At 39.7% G+C, this 22171-nt stretch overlaps 1 protein-coding gene across 10 annotated transcripts in view; it reads right to left on the reverse strand.

Annotated features, from left to right (window-relative positions):
- Positions 1-22171, reverse strand: part of PSD3 (pleckstrin and Sec7 domain containing 3) — a 669219-nt gene that overhangs the window by 338969 nt on the left and 308079 nt on the right. The window contains exon 1 of one of the 10 annotated variants that reach the window (XM_079909123.1): positions 5232-7140. The exons of the other annotated variants lie outside the window; for them this stretch is intronic. The gene's annotated coding sequence lies outside the window, so the exon portion shown is untranslated. Of the gene's footprint in view, positions 1-5231; positions 7141-22171 lie in introns of those variants that run through there. 10 annotated transcript variants of the gene reach the window in all.

The raw sequence follows: 22171 nt of genomic DNA on the forward strand, positions 1-22171 counted from the left end.
TCAAGATTGCTTTGGCTATTCGGGGTCTCTTGTGTTTCCATACAAATTGTGAGATTTGTTTTTCTAGCTCTGTGAAAAATGCCAGTGGTAGTTTGATAGGGATTGCATTGAATCTGTAGATTGCTTGGGGTAGTATCTATAGATCAGTGAGTATCGGTAAATAATTAGCTATTTATCCAAACTAGGGACTCAGTAAGAGCCTAACAGGAGGACAATCACCAAAGCCCTCTAGGCTTCTTACTCTGATCATCAAGGGACTGTGTTCACTTCTGGGGAACACACTTCACAGAGATGATGGCAACCCAGTTTATCCCTAGAGCAGGATAAGCAGGATGCTGGGATATAGAAATAATGTCACATGAATAGAGATGAAAAATTGGGGGTATTTTGCCCTAAGAGACAACTTGGCTGAATCATAAGAGTAATCTTCATATATCAGAAAGGTCATCAGATATATTAGGAATTAGATTTATTATCTGTTTCCCCAAGGAAAATTTGCCTGTTTATCTGGAAAAACTTTTAAAGAATAATAAGATTCTGATGATAATGAGTATTCTTTCAACATGAATGTTGACACAAAAACTAGAGACTGCTTTTCAAATACCCAGGGATGGTTATGCTGAGTGAGCTGTTGGACTAAATGACATTAAAACTTCTCAAAATTGCAGAATATGAGAACTTTAAAGGGACTTCAAAGTTATCTGGCCTAGTGGCTCAGTCCATTAGAATCACCCAGGGAGCTTTAAAAACAATACCAGTCCCAACCCAGATCAATTAGAATCAGAGCTTTCTGGGGGTGGGGGCTTGTACTACCTCCTTAGTTTGCCTTGTGTTGCCTTTATATTGTTGCCCCAGACAATCCTAACATGCATAGAGTTGAGAAACACTGTATTAGTTCACAAATGAGAAAATTAGGGCTCACTGTTAGAAAATGATGGAACTCTTGTTTGAACTCAGGTATTTTCAATGCATTACTCAAAAAGTGTACGGCTTTATGAGGTGTGTAAGACTATAAATCAGTCTTGCAGATATCGGTTTGAGAGGGATAAAAAGTATGTATTGATATTTAAAATTTTTTTCCCAGGGTACAGGTCTATTTTGCCTTTTCTAATTTTATAGCTATGATATCACTGAACTTTAGTTAAAAAAAGACACACAAAACTAATCTCATACCATGGGGTTAACTTTTAACTTTGATTTTGATCTGCTTGAATCCGATTTCTTATTGTTCGATGTGTGTGGCCCCCTGCACAGAGCCTTATCACATGTTACTAGTACTGCTCCTTCTACTCAAACTGGTGACCAAGAGAAACTGCTTGTAATATTTTTCTACCTACAGGTGAAAAATATTAAAAGCTATCTTTGCTTGATTTTAAAAGTCTTAAATCAATGTGATATTGGGAGGAGGGCAATGGAATGGGAATCGGGGAATATGAATCCCTGACTTCGGGTCACTGGCAAAGCCCAGTAAACCAGGACCTGAGTGTTCATTCCCTGTCTCAGCATGTGCATCACAGACAATGATCCTGACTTTCTAGTAACCGATTTTGCATGATACGTCTAATTGGAGGTATCCTGGCGTGTGCGAAAACCATGGCAGTGGGAAGGAAAATTACCTTTACTCGTCTCAATTCTGGCTTCACATGTCCACACTAACCAGAGTCTTGAACAGGTCACTATTGCTCTCGGAAACCTGTTTTCTCATTTGTCAAATGAAGGGGTTCACCAGGAGCATCTCAAGGCTGACGTCTAACTCTAATGGTCTATGATTAGATAACATGCACATTATCAAGATCAACAGGGCTGGTCTACCATGTTTAACTGGACATAGCTGCTTTTTCTGGGGATACAATCCAGCAGACGATACATTTGAATCCACACAGAAACCCGTATTATAAAGGGTGCCTACCAAACACACTGCACATTAAACTTGGAAAACTCTAATCACTATTGGAAATGTAAATTTCATCACAGATTAAACAACAGCATGAATAGGTTTGAATGCCAAAAGGGCACCTTTCTCTCAGCTCCAAAATGAAAACTCACACTAGACACTAGAAGGATGACCCCATGAGAGACATATGAACATCACATGGGTTAAAGGGCTGATTAGCCTTTAATGAACTGATCATTTTCCAGAAATGGTTTTCTTGGATTGCTAAGAAGCAGACAAGATTAAGCTCTACTCAAAAATAGGAATTCTCTAACCAACCCCCCAAAAGGGTTCTATAAGAAATGTTAGTCATTTTTTTTCTAAAATTGTGTCTTTTAATATATTTGTAAGATAAAAACTACCCTAAGGATGGTTTTTTTCCTTTTAAGAAGATCCTTAGGCACCTAGGTATCACAGATTATTCAGAACAGCTCAAACTAAATGCTGATTTTACCTGGTGATTTAATTAATAAATAAGTTCAATGTTCAAAAATCATTTTGGAAGGCACATAAGGAAAACTAGGAAAACTTCAAATGGATGAAAATTTAGTGATAAATATCTTTAAGAAAGAAAATATTAAACAACTGAAAAACTCAAGTTAGATTGAAAACTATGCTCAGTTATAAACAGTAACAAGAAGGCACATGACTCTCCAGCAGAAATAAAGGCTTTAGGCAATAAACAAATCTTTGTGGAAGAAAGAAGACTAGGATATATAAGGGGAAAAAATGGGTGTTCCTTTGCTTAATTATTAGTTATAGGCTCACTGTTGAAATACCATGAGTATTTAAAGAAACAGAGGGCTGGGCAAACCTGGAAAACATCAAACGTAAATACAGTGCATTTGTTTGAACTCTGTGGTGAACCATAAAATGTCCTAAAACACCTGTGTTTTATTACAGGGTTGGATATGAAGAAGAGGATGATATACTTTGAGATTTATTTTTTAAACTTCCATTTTTCATGTGTCTAATAGTCTACAGATAAGGGGTCCACTTTATAAATACCGTATCTTGCACCATTAATAAACAGTCATAGAACTCTAAGTTATTCCATTTTTTAGTAGCAAAAGTATAAGCCAAATATTTTTAAAGAATATAAGACATCAGACGGAGTTAACACTATCAGCTAATTTTAGAACACAGGTTCTTTCCAAAAGAAATTTTAAGACACCGCTCATAATGTAACATCAAATCTGGGATAACAGAGTGCTTGGTAACATTCTTCTTCATGAAAAAGCTCAGAGGAACAAAAGTGCAAGGTGTGAGCTATCAGCCAAATGTGCAAGAGCAGTGGAGGCCGGCCAGCCCTCAGGAGGCGTCCGACCTCAGGTCACTCCACAGCTGCTGTCCAGGCGGTGTCTCTGGGCCGACTCCTCATCCACGCAGTGTGCCTCTGCTTACTGTCTTCTGTTCCCGACTCTGATCTCTGACTGGCCCTAAGCTGATGGCTCCTGCTGTGTTCACTCAGTCTGGATCCCCACACTGCTTCTACCAGCACCAGGTTTTGGCAACCCAGTCACTCTCTCCTAAGAATTCTGACCTCAGCTGTACCCTTTTTCCACTTCACTATTCCCCCTCAATTCTGACAGCTTGCAGTGACCTTCTCTTGCTACAGAGACAGAAATGCCGTGCTGTTTCATGTGTAAAATTCTCAAGTAGAACGCAGCACACCTTGAGTCCTATTTTTTAGGGCCTCTTTCAGCAATCAAATCACTGCACTCCTATTAAAGCAGGGAGAGTTGAACTGAGCGACCCTGAACAAGCCTCAGCTCTTCTTTGAGCCAACCCTTACAAGTTCCTCGGTTTTCTCACCTAAAAATTCAGGGATATCAGACTAGACCACCTTTAACATTACCTCCAGCTCTAATAAAAGTGCTCCTGCATTCCTAATTTCAGAGAAACAGCACCATCAGACACTAAATCCCAGGAGTCACCTGGAAATCCTCTCTCTCATGCATCCACAGAGCCAGTGAGCACATTACTCCCTCCATCCCTTCTACTCTGTCTCCGATTCCTCCTGATTTTGCTTAGACATCACTTCCACCTCCCCTGTGAAGCTGGCCATAATGCACCCACACCTTGTAGCCCCCGTGGGGTCCAGCTCTCTCTGCTTTGGGCCTCCCCCAGTGTCTCCTAAGTGTGAACCAGCTTGAGTGCCTCCTTAGGGCAGAGGGCTGATCTCATTCTCCAGAAAGATGTTCTGCACAGTGAACAATGAATAAAGCAATGAAAGGAAGAGTGAAAACTCATAAAAATGTTCAGACCCAAATACATTAAAGAATGTTTTCTGTTGTCTGTGTGTTAAATCTTAGAAAACGCTGAGCAAAAAGTAGACTAGAACAAGTCAGGTTGGGGGAAAGGCTTGTAGATACTAGTTAGAAGCCAGAGGATGTGCTAAACATTTTGACATATGCAACCTAATTTAATCCTTATAACAACTGTTCAAAGGAAGTAACGTTATCTCCATTTTGCACTTGGAGAAAGGAGCCTCAGAAAGCTTCATTAATTGGCCCAATGTCACAAGCCAGTAAATAGCAGGGTCAGAACTTCACCCAAGATGGTGTGACTCCAAGAGTCCACTGCTCTTTCCCTGAAGCTTGTTACTGTCATGATCCACCTTCAGAGCAGTGTCCACTGCAGCGCGTCAATTTTATCTGATATTAAAATCCTAGAATTTAAGAAACCAAAGTATTTGGGAAAACATGGAAAACTCCACAAATGCTGGAACTGTGCTACTCAATGTATAGTCTCTACACTTACAAGTAGGCACTTGCTGTATATAGCAGTACCTTTAAAATGGAATATTCTAAAACCCAATTTTGTGCTAAAATTATCTACCGGTATTCGTGGCACAATAAATTTTGGGTTCCCCTCTCTCATCTACTTTAAGCTCTCCAGAGATTACAGTATAACGATATGGGCTTCAATGCACTGCATCTAACTTAATCATAAAAGGAAAATGCTCTGACATCCAGTTACCATAGATGAATCAGTGAAGACTGCAAACAGAAGGAAAAAGCAGGTGCCGTCCCAAAGGAAAATGTGGAATGTAAATGAAATCTAGATGATTTTAAAATAGCAGGTCAACCAGTATTGTATATTTAAACAAAAGTATTAAAGGAAAAAAGGATAAAAGATGTGTTAAAACATTACCAAGAGTCAAATGAGGAAAATATGCTTTCAACATTATCACTTTTTTCCTTGGAAAGCTTTGGTGATTCAACTTTGAGAGGCCTATTCATAGGGAAGATATGAAAGAGAATTACAAATGCAAGAGAACAGCAGATCACTTTACCTCTTATTCTCATTTCTTGGAATGGTCTTCCTACATTCCTAGCATACACTTACACTTGACACTTCATCCTAGTTCCACTCATGGTCCTTTCAGAAACCCTGTGCAGTTCAAAATCACAAAGACAGATGGGTCTTCAGTCTGCTGCAGAGACCTCTACACACTTAAATCAGAATGGCCAGGCTTAGAGCTCCAGCACTACAAAGAACCACCAGCATTGAAGCAAGCATCGGGGAAAAAAACCAAAAACAAAAACCTTTATAATCACAAAAAAACTGATGTCATAGCCAAATTATGAACATAGGCATATCTCTAAAAATATGTAGTTACTTACATGTCCATTTCTATATATTCTGTCTATGCTATACATAAATATAGAAGGCTTCTGTTAAGATAGTAGTGAATTCTGGCCCCCACCATAACTCGGGAGGGCTTTTTGACGCAGGGGTCAAAAAGCAATTGAAATCTATCCTATTTATAACTATAAGCCTGGAGAGTACATCATTTTGGTGCTCTATTCCAGGGTTTAAATCATTCTAATGAAAATTATCAGAATTACTTATTTCTGGCTCAACTCCACAATTTAGGCCTTTTGGTTCATTTCCCACAAAGACAAAGAGCTTGTTACACCCATTCTCACAATAACCTTTCACAGCCTAGAATTATAGGCTGGAGTCATTAAGTTCTTCACTTTCCAAATTAAGAATCATGTTCCAGGCAATTATAGATACTGGCCAAGAGCAGAGTCAGGCCCTTGTACTTTCCACTATGAAGATGCCAAGTCATATGATTTTGGACCCCCATCTAGAATGACTACCCAATTCTGTTAGCCTGAGAGATACCATTTTCGTTTCTTAATAATTTCTATTTAATAGCAGGCTTCTATTAAAAAGCTGCCATGTATACTTCTCTAACTGTGTACTTTATGGAAAACTTTAAATATTTAACTCAGAAAGTGGAATTTCCCTGATTTACTGCCCACCTCCAACACTACCACCATTAAACACATTAGTATCTAATCTCCAAGATTCATACACACAAGATTTTTATTAACAGAAATGGCATTGTTTGATACTTAATGTTATATTGGGGGTTTTCCCCATTTACTCCTAGAAAATAATAAAGTATTAATATTTTATCAATACTATATGTTAAGTATTATCCTGAGTGCTTTATAGGGGTTTTCACATTTAATCTTTGCAGCCAGTCCATAACTTGATACTATTATTATTCCCAATTTACAGATGAGGAAACTGATGAACAGCGAAAAGAGGAATAATTTTCCCAAGGGTCACAGAATTCATGCTAAGTGTTGGAGGTGGGATGAGAGTCCAGGCAGACAAAGTGGGGCGGGGTCATGCTGACACGCTCTGCACCCCTCTCCTCACTGTGACATCCATATCAGGTACACACCGTGCTACGTGGTTCTTTCTAATAACTCTTAACTACATGAATATAACATAATTTACCTAATCCCTGAGTATGGACATCTGTGTTATTTTTAATTTCTTGCTATAGTCAACAATAATTAATGTCCTTGAACACACACCTTTGTACATTTAAGCATCCAGCATCCTTCTTATTTTGAAATAATTTTAGACTTACAAAAAAGTTGTACAAATGGTACAGAGTTCCTGTATACCCTTCATCCAGCCTTCCCTTGATGTTAACATCTTATATAACTGTACTATAATTATCTAAACCAGGAAATTAACATTGGTACTGTATTATTAACTAAACTACCAATCTTATTTGAATTTCACCAGGTTTTCCATTAATGTCCTTTTCTATTCCAGGACCCTATCCAGGATCCTATGCTCTATTTAGTAGTTGTGTTTTCTTGGTCTCTCCCAATCTGTGACAGTTGCTCGGTCTTTCATGGTCGTGACACTCCGAGGAGGGCTGATCGGTTATAGTGTGGCATAGTCCTCAGTTAGAGTGTGCTTGGTGTTTTCTCATGTTCACAGTGAGGTTAGGCATTTGAGGCAGGACAGCACAGAAGTGATGCTGTGTCCTTCTCAGCGTGTCATATCACAGGCTTTGTGACATCTACGTCTTACCACTGGCAGGGTAACCCTGATCACTTGGTTAAGGTGGTATGTGCTGGTGTCTACACTGTAAAATTCCTATTTTTCCCTTTGTAGTTAATATCTGGAAGAGACAATTTGAGACTATGCAAATATCCTGTTTCTCCTCAAACTTTCACCACAAATTTGAGCACCCATCACTGGACCTTGTGTTCAAGAATTACTGTGGTATTTGCCTAATGGTGATATTCTATTTCCCTCTTTGCTTTTATAGGTATTAACTGAAATTCTTCTGTAAGAAAAAGCTGTCCCTTCTTGCTCCATAGGGCATAATCCAAGACTATCACTCTCTGCTCTAACTGCCCAGGCTTGGCCATTCGCAGCCCCTCCAGATGGCCAGAGTGCCCTTTTGGCAGGTCTCCCCTTTCCTGAACACTTACGTAGGTTTCTGGCACCACAGATGTTCTGTGCCTCTTGTATTTTCCCTGCCCCAGACCTAGAGCCAAACACTTCTCCAAGGAGCCCTGGTCCTTTTATTGGCGAATGGTATTTAGAAACCCAGGTCTGGACGCTAGACTGGTCATGGCTACTGGGTGTCATTGTTTCTAGAAACTCTCAGCAGGCAGAGCTAGGAAACCTCTGTCTGTACACTGACTCACACCTATCACTCAGTACACCTCTGTATCCGTCTACACATTAGAAACTATGAATACACACTTATAACTCCAATTCCAATCTAACACCACAGGTTCATTTTAACCTTCCTTCTTTTCCTGATTTGTAATTTCTTTCTCCTATAGAGAGAAACCTGGCTCTCATCATGTATACTTTATTTGCTTATTTGTTAATCCTAGTATATGCATAAAGTTATACAGTCTCAGAATTGCCAGCTCATAGCCTCCTTTGCTCACAGGAAATAAAGTGAAGTTTAGAAATCTACTGACTTTTTAAGGTTGAAAAGTTCTCCTCAGATGCAAATATTGCCAAATAATTCTCTACTTTTTAATAATAACATAAAAACAACATAAATCTGAATTTGACCTTTTCATGAAAATATATGTGGGTACCTATAAGAGTACTGACACTGGGCTTCCCTGGTGGTGCAGTGGTTGGGAGTCCGCCTGCCGATGCGGGGGGCGCGGGTTCATGTCCCGGTCCAGGAGGGTCCCACGTGCCGCGGAGCGGCTGGGCCTGTGAGCCGTGGCCGCTGGGCCTGCACGTTGTCCGGAGCCTGTGCTCCACAACAGGAGGGGCCGCAGCGGTGAGAGGCCCGCGTACGGCAAAAAAAACCCAGAGTACTTATACCACTTAATGGAAGTTAACAGCACTGGAAGGATCTTTACAGTAAGCTTTTAATTCAGTGTTACAAACAAGGAAAATATAAGAACCTAAGAACCTGAAGAAACTGCCTGAGTTTCTAAAGGTTTGTTTTCACATGTTTTTAATTCAATTTTTCCTAAAGAAAAACATGAAACTGATACAGTAGAGAGGCAAAAAATATATATATATATATATCCTGAAAGTCAACAGCATTGTGGAAATATGAAGAGGAAAAAATAAGTGAAACAACAGCAATCTCTTAGAGCTATCAGAAAATATATTTTAGCATATTAAGGTGGGAAAATGAATGGAAAAAGATGAAATCAGAAACAGTTCCCCGTATCTTTGAATATGAAAGTACAAAGCTTTAACCAGAACACCAGGCAGCAGGGATCATGGCAGGATGGCAGCATGGTGAAGAAAGCAGGGCTTCCTGTGCAGGTGCAGACAGCTCAGTCAACTGCTGTCGAGTTGCCTATTCACTACTTACTCAGAACGCACAAAGCAACTCCAAGAAAGGATGGGCTTCCTTTAGCAGGCCTCTGATCATCATGACCAACTCTTCAGGGGTGGGTGCAAGGTGGGAAGAGAAGGAAAGAAAACAAACCCTGGCAAGGGATAGGAAGACAGGTTTGGAAAGACTTTCACAGGTTTGGAATGCTTAGTTGCTCCAGAAGTTTAAAGAGCAAACTGCAAGTCATCAAAGAAAAGCGTAATTTGTTGATCCTCATTAAAAGACGCCTCAGCTTTTTGCCACCAAGCCTTCCCTTTTGAACTCTATTTCTCATATCCAGCTTTAGCAAAAAATAAAAATAAAATAAAATAACTAGCTTGCTGATTTCAGTATTTTAGCCCTTACGTACACATCCTTTAGAAGGGTGAATAAAAATGACCACAGGCAGTTAAAACCTTTGTATTTTTAAAAGGTTGGCAGGAAGTATTGTTAAGACTTTTTGTAGAGATGCATGCCTGCCTTTCAAAATAAAAATGTATACACAATCCTTTCTAACAGCTTATAAATAAAGTAAAAAAGAAGGTAAGTGGTATAGAGTAGTTAATGCTTAATGCTTACAAAAAGCATTTTTCCTTTATGTGGATTATTATAAAAATCAGTTGATAAGGCTGCAGTTTTTAGATAGATGCCACTAGGCCACAGCATCTCTCCACAGAAGCTGCAATGGTACTGATGTCATCATCCAACCAAGCTTTGTACTTTAGGGTACAAAGTCCACTAAAAATGGTCAGAGAGGTACATACTGTGGGGGCATATAAAGGAAGGCCACATTCTCTGGTTTTCATCAGTAGATATGGAGTTTTAAAGTGCTTGGAAATACTTAAATAACTTTTTGGACTTTCACATGTAATTCTACTGGGTTCTAACAGCCAGACAGAAGGTGAAAGATAAATCACATTATGAAATTCCCCCAGTCCTTTTAAAAATATTTCTATCCATTAAGTGGGTAACTTTTTGACATTCCTCCTATTTTTCTACTTTGATCTAAAAATATCTGATGTTAATCTGACAGTGGCCTGAATGACTCAGTGTAAATAATAACTAACACACACGGAGTGCGTTTATGGAATAAAGGCTGCTCTGAGGGGATCACACTTTGTCGCGCTTCCTTTCTCCACGCTGGCACTCAAACTATTAGCCCACCTCCAGTTCTTTCTCCTATTCTGGCTCTGCAGCAACCATTAGAACTGCCTTGAGTGACTAAACGCCACCTCCTCGAAAGAGGCTCCCTGGAGGCTCTCCTGTTGAAAGTCTTTTCTCTTTATTCTGAAACCCCAGCATTTTCAATGTAACCCTCTACTGTAGGCAGAATGCTAAAGACGCCATCCTGCCAGCATTCTCGTTCCCTGGTTATTTAGCTAAACGTCCATCTAGGTGCTGCTGCGATAGAACTCTGCAGGTAGATTAAGGTTACTAATCAGCTGACCTTAACATAGGATGAGTATTCTGGATTACCCGGGTGGGCTCACGTAATTAAACAAGCTCTTCAAAGCAAAGAAGAAGGCAGAACGGTCACTCAGGAGATGTGCCAAAAGAAGAGAACAGAGGAACAATGAGGTGAAAGCTGTGGTGACAGAGATACAAAGAGTGACTTGACCCATCATTGCTGGGTCTGAAGATGGAGGAAAGAGTCCAGAAGCCAAGGAATGTGGGTGGCCTCTAGAAACTGAGAATGACCCCCAGCCAACATGGAAACAGTGACCTCAGTCCTACGACCACATGGAACTGGTTTCTGCCAACAACCTGAATGAACTTGTAAGTAGATTCACCCTCAGAGTTCCCAGAAAGAAACACAGGCCTACCTGCACTTTGATTTTGTTCTTGTGAAACCCAGAACAGGAGAATCCAGGCCAACCCAAACCTCTGACCTACAAAATAGTAAGATAATCAATCTGTGTTGTTTAAATTTGTGGTAATTTGTTAACAACAGCTTTCTTTTGTACTTTATCCTATTTAACAGTTCAAATCTCAGTGGACATCAGAATCATCGGAGGAGCTTTTAAAATGCATATGGACCCCATTCCCAGTTAAAATTTCTGAGGGAGAAGAGGGGAGAGCAGGAAGAAAACATCAAATTTTTATTTATAGCTCTGCAAGTGACACTTTTCCCAACATTTTTTAATATTAGCATCACCTCAGAAAGTTCCCGCAAGCTCATTTCCAGGTAATTCCCATCCTCACATCCCCAGGGTAAACCATGGTTCTGATTTTTATTTTCCACCGTACGTTAGTTTTGCCTATACTAGGATTCCATATAACAAAATCATGCATTGCATACACTGGTTTACGGTTTCTTTCTCCATGATGTTGTGTATATTGGTACTCCACTCCTTTCTACTGAGTATCACACTGTAAGGCTATACCATAGTTTACCCATTCCCAGCTGATGGATGTCTGGGTTGTGTACAGTTTGGGGCTATTATGAATAAAGCTGCTATGAATATTCTTGTGACGTGCTTTCATTCCTCTTGAACTGCTGGATCATAGGGTAAATGTATGTTTAGTTAAACACCTTTCTCCAAAGTGTCCATACCATTTTAAGAGTTCCTACCTGAGTGAGAATATGTCAGTTGCCTACTTTTTCTCCCCTCGTCTCAAATGATCTTAATGTGTAGCCAGAGTTGAGAACCACTAGACTAGATTAAGAATTTCTCCAAGGCTGGTTGCACATCTTAGTCATCCTTGCTTCCCCCAATATATTTAGCACAGTCTTTAGCAAAGTAGGAACTCATGAATCCTATCAGATTTCACCTTTTTTTGTGTGTCTAAACATTTATTTATCTATGGTATACCATATACCTCTTTCTGTAAGTTGCTTTTTTCTCAATATTATGTTAATGAACTCTAAATCAATATTACTAATAGTTTTAGTTCATTAATTTCCATCTTTTAGCATTCTGTGTATGGCAATTTGTCCAATAATGTAACTTGTTCATCCAGTCTCCTGTAAGTGGACATTTAAACTGTTTCACTAATATAAGCAATGCTGCTATGAACATTCTCGTGCGGGCTCACGATAGCTACATATGTATATATTCCATAACATGCAGTGTACCAGGAAAGATAATACGTGTGCATGATCTATACAACGAAGGCAGCGATTAGTTTTTATGAAAGGTACAAAAGGTCACGGGTTGTTCTGAGCAATACGAGGCTACTTTCGCTAGAAAATATTTGGGGATGGCTCCAACGGCCAAGCGACATTCACTGCTAATTAACAGTATGAGACCACACCTTTTAACCTTTAATTACTCTTTAACTGATACCCAACAGTTCACGTGTGTCCATTCAGTTCCGCAACTAGAGTGTGAGCGCCAGGAGGACCGAGCCGGGCACCAACACGCTGAGCCAATACGAGTGTGACCGTGGAGAGTCCGCAGTGGAAGCTGCAGCCGCCGACCTCCTGGCTATGCCTGGCCACCGGAAAGTGACAGCGCGAGGGCAATGTCGGGGCAACCAGGGCCTAATCTCACTTTTCACTCCTAAAGCCAAGGAAGCTGAGGAAACGGGGACGCACTGGGAGCACAGACGGCTGCCTCAAAGCCTCTCTCCACTTACACTCGCAAGGCCGCCAGATCAGCAGCTAGGAGCGGAGGCGTGGACGCGGCCCCTGCCCAGAGCGTAGCTACCCCCGTCTGGCCTCTTCCAGAGGCGCCTCTTTGCCTTACGCCAGCTTCGTGAAGAGGCGCTGAGAGCAACCCGGAGGCTCCCCCAGCTCCAGAACCTGACGTGAAACTACGCGAGGCTGCACTCGCGGCGGCCATCTTTGATTCGGGCAAAACCACACCCTGCACCCCGCCGGCCGCTCCCTCTCCGCGTCCCCAGGCTTTTCATCCACAAACTTAAGGCGCTGACCGTAGAGGTAGTGCTCAAGAAACACGCACAGAGGCCTGACTTTCCATGACCCCCGAGGTGCCAAATGCCGCCAATTTCCACATGGCAGCTAAACCCAAGCAGCAAAGGAGAGCTAATGCCAACGAAGTCATCTCAGATTTCACCTTGATCCAGCTTCTGACTTTCGCCATATATGGCAAATCTACTAAGTCTGCCCTCCGTAACTAAACACAATAAGTGTGTAATTTTGAGTAAAGCATTTCATGATCTGCATAATCATGGGTTCAATATTTGTTTTCTCTGCCAATTCTAAGCTCCAAGAGGGCATGGCCTGTGTCTGTCTTATTAAGGGCTGCACCCATGAATCCAGCACAGAGACTGGGCGCATATCAGGGCCTCAATGAACAAAGTACAGAGGGGAAAGAAAAATCCTTTCTCCTAAATATTTTGTTTATTTTAATTGAAACAACAAGGTACAAGTCTACACTCTGGGAGAGTCCTAGGTCTATAGCTATCAATATTTGGGGGAAACAAAGGTCCTTCTGAAAATCTGATTAAAACTATGGATCCCCCCTCAAAAAAATAAAAGACAAGAAAAGATGGTTGTATGTATACATTGACAGTTCTGCATACAACATCAAGTTGGTCACATGGTGTTCACATGGTCAGAAATCACAGTACTGGGTTTTATATAAAACTGCAATCATTTCTTTCACAAATTATTTGTTGAATATCTGATTTGTCCTGGAATTATACTAGGTATAAGGGCAAGACATAGTTCCCGCCCTTAAGAATAGGGGCAGGGAGGAGGTCACACGCAAATAACAAGCAATACCATCTAATCCAAAGTCAGGCATCTCAGAATCCATGACCCTTTCCAAAGATGACTTTTTTGCCCAAGTCTACAACATATGACTAACAACCTGAAATGCAAATAACCCTTCAAGGTAGTATTTTGGGTATAGAGATTTACCTTTGACTTGTGTTTCTGGAAGTGAAAGAAAAAGAAAGAAAAAGAGGGGAAGAAGAGTAACAACTTACATATGTTGCACTCTCAAGGAATAAATGCTTCCGGTTGCTTCCAGCATTAAGAGACCCTGTGGTGAAATGACTTGCCCCAGGAGTAGGTGTGGCATCCGTGGTGGTCATCCTCACGTGGCAGTGTGTGGGGATAGGCACAGCAGCTCATTCATCTGGGAAAGAGCGGGAAGGGATGGGACCTCCCCACTGGTGGTCTCATTAGGTGCAGAGGGGACACACAGGTGGTCTGGTGAGGTGCTGAGGGGGCCTCCCCACAGGTGGTCTGGTGAGGTGCTGAGGACCCACAGGAGAAGGTGCCTCCACTGGTCAGGGGCATAGTGCACTGCACCATCCAGAGATACCTCCTTGCGAGGTGTTTCCTGGTGTTTCTGAAAAAGCAGCATTACAGCACAAAAACTATGCCGCTATCTGGGGGAAGTGTGAGAGGAGGGTAAATGTTAAAACAACTAGAATAAACAAAAAGCTTTAAAATAGCAACAATAAAAATCCAACATTGACCAAAAATGAAGTTCAAGAATGTTTTTCGGTAGAGAAATGAATTATTCTATATTAGTGGATTTTCTGATTGAAGCTAATTTCTTTAAATGGAAAAACCTTTATAAAATAGTTGCTGGCAATCTTTCCAAATCATTTCACTCTCCTGTCTCCTTAATCAAACTGAGTAAACATGATGTAACGTTCCTGGTGGCTCTCTAAGTCCATCCATTACTCCGCTGGGCTGTAACACACTCTGAGAAGCTGCTGCCTACTCAGCTCTGCCTGCCCTTCATCAAAACAACTCCAGCTGCTCCATGTGGAGACCCAGGGCTTTTTAGTTTTCTCTTTCTCTTCACCTCATCATCAAATCACTTCTTGCTAAGGTCCATCTATCCAACTGACAGCACTCCATGCAAGATTATCCTTTTAATTCCTGGCTAAACTGGGAAAACAATTGTTTCTTCAAAATAAGTTCAATTTAAAAATTTAAATAACAACCTGGATACTGTGTTTTATTAAATTTGTTTTAGAAAAGGTGAGCTGACTCTGAGATAAGCAGTGGCAGGTACAGCGCGCGGTTTTAGGCAGCTGTCTGTATAATGGCATCTAAGTGCCCATTGGCTTAGGATACGCCAGGAAGATTAGGCCAAAATTTTGAAGAAGTAACAATTCTGGTTATTATTGAAAATAGACCATAAATGAGGGTCTGAGTAAAATTTGTAAGGTTTGTTACACAGACTCTGTATAACACCTATTTATTCTGGCTGTTCAGAGTTACTTCTATTTTAATTTTTTTGTGTTTTCAACTTCTGAGTCTTTTCCAGACAACTGACCTTTACATAAGTGAAGCATTAATACAACCACAAAACAAATTGTTTTCCTTTGTGAAATTCTGTACTGTACAGCTACAAATGCCTTTAAATTAAAATCTGTGTCTCTGTGTCCTCAATGGACAGGTAAACCCTGTGTTTAGGATGGACTATTTGCTGTGATACTTCATTTGCCATTGAATTGCAGGCCTGTTAAAAGAAGCCCATCACTGCTGTCCCCATCTGGTATATCATAAGCAAAAGGAGGACAGTTTAAATTCACAATGTGACCCATTACATTCATATCAATACCACATGTTCATGCCTGAGTGACAGGAGCACCAACCTGGGTGGACTATATTATGAAATTTAAAAATGTTCCAAACATGTGACCATTCTAACTTCTATGGATGCATCTGAATATGAAATTCTGTAGCATTTCTTTATGATCAAATTAAAATGGAATCTATCTGGGAATCAATAATACTCCATTACAGGACCCTTAATGACTACCTCCCCTTTCCCCTACTCAAACTCTTTTCTTTTCTTCTTCTTCTTCTTTTTTTTTGGTTAAAAATCTGTTTGTACTCTTTAAGCAGCATCTGTTCTGTCAAAATGTTCTAAGAGAATTCTTTTTAATAGATTGTTTTAAAGCATGAACACGAGATATAGACCTTCAGCAGCTTCCAAGTATTATCTTCCTCATCGTCACCGTCTTCCATTCAAGGTCTGAACTACACCAGAAGCAGCAGCATTGTCTGTCCAGGCCAGCACGCGACTGGAAGCAACAGCCTGCAACCAGATCTCCACAGGGAAACCAGAGCAGAAACACACCACGAACCCTGTATCACACCTCAGCTTGATTCGTTTTACTGAACAAAGCTACATTCCATATTTTAAGCCAGAACCTCTAAAGCTTTTCTCTTAAAAAGCTGCTAACATAGCTTTTCTCTTAAAAGGCTCTCCTGCTTATACCAGAATAAGCATTCAAGCCCATTTCCTCCATAGAGACTGTTGCTACCAGGTCTCCAGGACCTTCTCTTGGAGAAAGCTCACCTACTCCAGGCAACAGTTGATGCTCTTTTTTTAGCTACACTTAAATACCACCCCTCAGTTCCTATTTTCAACTGCAAACTCCAAATATAACTCAGATCAAGTATTTCTGAGAATTCACTTCAGGCTTTTCATTTATAAAAAATTCAGACTGTTTTCAGACTGTGGCCTGTTTCTTCCTCTCATATAATTCTTCAGGAGTAATCCTTTGAGAATGCTGACACAACAAAGGTAATTTTCTTGAATTTAAATCTGAACTTTCACTATTAAATACATACTTGTCTGAACCAATAAATATAACATAAAAGTTAAAACTTGAGTGATGTGATTTGAGTTTACAAAGAAAAAAAATGACATTAAGAACACTCCTAATACTTAGACTGAGAATCCGTAAAGACCACGTATAGAGTTTTTCCAGCTTATTCTCTGCTACAAAATATTTTGCTCAGAAGACACTGTACATGAGTAAGTTTGAGCACAACAAAAAAACAGAGCAAGGAGTTCTGGTCCCAGTGGGGAGTGGGGACAGGGCAAGGTGACCCCAGATACTGTGGGCTAAAAGGAGCCTGAACTGAAAACCTGAAAATTATGGGCATGGCCCACATATCTCATTTTACAAACCATATCTCATTTTACAAACCAAGAAAATTATGGGCACGGCCCACATATCTCATTTTACAAACCATATCTCATTTTACAAACCAAGAGTGACTGAGGGCCATCACTCATCAGCAGCAGCAAGAGGACAGGTGTGGAGCCCAGGACTCCCACAACCCTGTCACAGAGACGAGAGCCATGTGACAACACGGGGATGCACTTGCCAATCCTCACAATCACTCCTGGAGGAAGGCCTTACTACCCACATTACACACGAGAAAACTGAAAAGCCTGCGTGGCCAGGCCGAGGTCTTCACAGAGGCACAAAGCGGCACAAAGACCAAGCATTAACTCAGAAGAAGCAGACAGGCTCTTCCTACTTTTTATTGCTCTTTATTTCATGCAGTTTAGAACACAGGTGATATAGGAAGGGACAGAGGGGCAACTTGGAAAATAATTTAGTAACATAAATGCTAATAACATCTCAAAACAATTTAAAATCATTCCCTTATTACTGTCGCCACCCACGTCCTAGCCGCCAACCCTTCTCGCGTGGACAACTGCAACCATTTCTTCACCATCTTCCCCATTTTCACTCCCACTTCCTTTCAAACAATTCTCCACAGATCCCAGAGTAATAATAATAATCTTTTTAAATGGACTCATGTGACTTTCTGCCTTTCAACTCTTTAAAATAATTCCCCATCGCCTTTTTCTTAAAAGCACTGTTTTTAATGCTGCTACACCATTATAGCTTAAGCTTAAGCATCGTGACACTCACTGCTGTGAAAGAGTAATGAAAGAGCAGTAAAGTTTGAAAGAGTAGGAAAACTTCATGAAACTCATCCTTGTATGATGCCTAAATCTCTGGCTGAACGGAGGGAAATGGAATTTCCTTCTCACTGAAAGTTTTATTGAAATAATTGTGGATTCACATGCAGTTGTAAGAGATAATAGATTTCTTATACCTTTTACCGAGCTTCCCCCAATGGTAACATTTGCAAAACTACAGTACAATATCACAACCAGAGTACTGACATTGAAAACCCCGATCTTACTCAGATTTCCCCATTTATACTTGTCCTAATTTGATAACACTGGAAGCAAAGATGAAAGAGGAGAGAGCAAAATGGGGGAGAAATGCTGCTTAGGGTCAGCCTTTTGGTAGAAAGAAAAATAGGGCAATTGTCAGTGTTAAACTGTTAATCTTCTCCCTAGCTGAAAGGGTCAAATTAGATAGGTCAATGGAACTCTGAAAGCTGAGCTAGCTTTGCTCTCTCTTTTTGAGAAAAATCCTACAGCTCTTGCTGTCACTACGTGCAAACAGGTACTTTTCAGAGTTCGAGCTTTTACAAAATTGTTTGAATCTTTAATGGCTGGTTAAACCATCTTTAACGGTTTAATCTTTTTTTTTTTTTTTTTTTTGCTTACCCCTATATACAACTGTAATTGATTAAAAGCCTAATGGTTATGAACCTGCATAGTATAATTTTTATATTTCCTAATTACGTTTCTTCCTTTTTCCAACAAGATACATTAACCTTTATTTAAAATGTGTTTTTCTCTTTTGATGTTTTGGATCTGTTTGTTTAAGTGCTACCCTCCTGGCTAATTTCTCCATCATTTTCACAAGCTACTGTTTCCTAAGAATAGCAAATAAGAAAATTGTATTTAAAACAAAACATACAATGGTTTCAGCCAACTACATATGTTAAGTAATGGATACATGCATTTTCAGAAACTTCTTTTAAATGAACCACATCTAAATTCTGTTTTTTGGGAAAGCAAAGGAAAACAAACACATCTAAATAGTAACATTTTATTGGGATTCTAACTAATAGAATATGTAACAATTATTTTAACTTTCTAAAAAAATTTTTTATATCATTTTTAAGGTTCCTTTCCATTGGCAGTTATTACCAAATATTGGCTCTATGCCCTATATTGTATAATACATCCTTGAGCCTTTCTTACACCCAACAGTTTGTACCTCTCACTCCCCACCCCCATATTGCCATCCCCCCCCACCCCCGACCAGTAACCACTCGTTTCTTGTCTGTACCTGTGAATCTGCTTCTTTTTTTTTTTTTTTTTTTTTTTGCGGTACGCGGGCCTCTCACTGTTGTGGCCTCTCCCGTTGCAGAGCACAGGCTCCGGACGCGCAGGCTCAGCGGCCATGGCTCACGGGCCCAGCCGCTCCGCGGCATGTGAGATTTTCCCGGACCGGGGCACGAACCCGTGTCCCATGCATCGGCAGGCGGACTCTCAACCACTGCGCCACCAGGGAAGCCCGAATCTGCTTCTTTTTTCACTACTTTGTTGTCTTTTTTAGATACAGCATACAGTGTTTGGATTTGTCTTTCTCTGTCTGACTTTATTCACTTTAACGTAACGCTCTCCAAGTCTGTTCATGTTGCTGCAAACGGCAAAATTTCATTCTTTTTTATGGCTCAGTAGTATTCCATCGTATTCTTTATCCATTCATCTGCTGGTGGACACTTAAGGTGCTTCCATAACTTGGCCATTGTAAATAATGCTGCTATGAATGGTGAGGTACATGTATCTTTTCAAATTAGTGTTTTTGTTTTTTTTTTAAATATGTGCTAAGGAGTGGATGTGCTGGGTCATATGGTAGTTCTAATTTTAGTTTTTTGAGAAACCTCTCTACTGTTTTCCACAGTGGCTACACCAATTTACATTCCAACTAACAGTGTACAAAGGGTTCCCTTTTCTCCACACACTTGCCAACGTTTGTTATTTGTGTTCTTTTTGATGACAGCCATTCTGACAGGTGTGAGGTGTTATCTCATTGTAGTTTGATTTGCATTTCCCTGATGATTAGTGATATCGAGCATCTTTTCATGTGCCTACTGGCCATCTGCATGTCCTCTTTGGAAAAATGTCTATTCAGGTCTTCCACCCTTTTTTAATCAAATTGTTAGTTTTTTTGATGTTGAGTTGTATGAACTGTTTATATGTGTTGGGTATTAACCCCTTATTGATAATATCATTTGCAAATATTTTCTCCCATTCAGTATACTGCCTTTTTGTTTTCTCAATGGTTTCCCTTGCTATGAAAAAGTTTTAAAGTTTAAAGGTCCCATTTGTTTATTTTTGCTTTTATTTCCTTTACTTTAGGAGACAGATCCAAAAACATATTGTTACAATTTATGTCAAAGAGTGTTCTGCCTAGGTTTTCCTCTAGGAGTTTTATAGTATCCAGTCTTACATTTAGGTCTTTAATCCATTTTGAGTTTATTTTTGTATATGGTGTTAGAGAATGTTCTACTTTCATTCTTTTGCATGTAGCTATACAGTTTTCCCAGCACCACTTATTGAAGAGACTGTCTTTTCTCCACTGTATAATCTTTCCTCCTTTGTCATAGATTAATTGACCATAGGTGTGTGGGTTTATTTCTGGGCTCTCTAATCTGTTCCACTGATCTATGTATCTGTTTTTGCACCAGTACCATACTGTTTCGATTACTGTAGCTTTGTTGTATAGTCTGAAGTCAGGGAATGTGATTCCCCCAGTTCTCTTCTTCTTTCTCAAGATTGTTTTGGCTATGCAGGGTCTTTCGTGTTTCCATATAAATTTTAAAATTATTTCTTCTAGTTCTGTGAAAAAAAATGCTATTATTATTTTGACAGGGATTGCACTGAATCCGTAGATTGCCTCGGGTAGCATGGCCATTTTAACAATATTGATTAAAAAAGAAAATTACAGGCCAATATCACTGATGAACATAGGTGCAAAAATCCTCAACAAAATACTAGCAAACCAGATCCAATAATATATTAAAAAGATCACATACCATGATCAAGTGGGACTTATCCCAGGGATGCAAGGATTTTTCAATTATTCACAAATCAATCAATGTGATACACCACATTAACAAACTGAAGAATAAAAACCATATGATCATCACAATAGATGCAGAAAAAGCTTCTGATGAAATTCAACATCCATTTATGATAAAAACTCTCCAGAAAATGGGCATAGAGGGAACAAACCTCAACATACTAAAGGCCATGCCATATATGACAAACCCACAGCTAACATCATACTCAAAGGTGAAAAGTTGAAAGCATTTCCTCTAAGATCAGGAAAAAGACAAAGATGCCCACTCTTGCCACTTTTATTCAACACAGTCCTAGCCACAGCAATCAGACAAGAAAAAGAAATAAAAGGAATCCAAATTGTAAAGGAAGAAGTAAAACTGTCACTGTCTGCAGATGACATGATACTATACATAGAAAATCCTAAAGATGCCACCAGAAAACTACTAGAGCTCATCAATGAATTTGGTAAAGTTGCAGGATACAAAATCAATATACAGAAACCTGTTGCATTTCTATACACTAACAACAAAAGATCAGAAAGAGAAATTAAGGAAATAATCCCATTTACCATTGCATCAAAAAGAATAAAATACCCAGGAATAAACCTACCTAAGGAGGCAAAGACTCCTTTGCCTCCGAAGACTCTAAGACACTAATGAAAGAACTGAAGATGACACAAACAGATGGAAAAATATACCATGTTCTTGAATTGGAATATGTAACAATTTAATTCACTATTATTATTCCACTAGTGGAATGAATCATGTGAATTCCACTAAGCCAGGCACACTGATTTACACTATTTCAATTTAATTACTACTCCCCCTTACCCCACACCCCCTAAACCCCCAACACACACACTTCACCATTAACTACAAACCTAAGAGAGTGAAAAAACTTTTGGTCTCCCTTAAGAGACTGCAACTAATTTCAGAGTTAATAAATTCCCAAGTAAGAAAGATGGAAGCAAACAATTTCTAAAAAAAAATTAAATTTCTGAAAAATACTCTGAAGTCAAACATATAATCATAAGCAATAGCCTGAAAGGGGGACATGTCATTGACTTACCCAAGCAAGATTATTTACCTTGCTTTATTCTTAAAGCTACCTGTGTATTTAAGCTGATTTAGGAGAAGGTATGTTTTAAAATACTCTGCAAAATGTATTCAGTTTTGTTTTTTAGTTATATTAAAATCATTTTGAAAGACTTGGGCGTTTTCTTGTTTGTCCTCTCTATAATTAAGATGATATAAAAACTCCTAAATTCGTATTTTTCTTCTAATTCTTGTTGGCACCTACTGAATTCAACTGCTGCTCAAGGAAAAAAAAATATAAACCTAACCATGACCAGGACAAAAATATTAAGGAGACCATTGTCTGAGTATCAAATGGTAGGGGGCAATAAGGAAGCTCGGATAGAAAACATGG

This window comes from Stenella coeruleoalba (assembly GCF_951394435.1).
Source record: "Stenella coeruleoalba genome assembly, chromosome: 21".
Taxonomy (NCBI): Eukaryota; Metazoa; Chordata; class Mammalia; order Artiodactyla; family Delphinidae; genus Stenella; species Stenella coeruleoalba.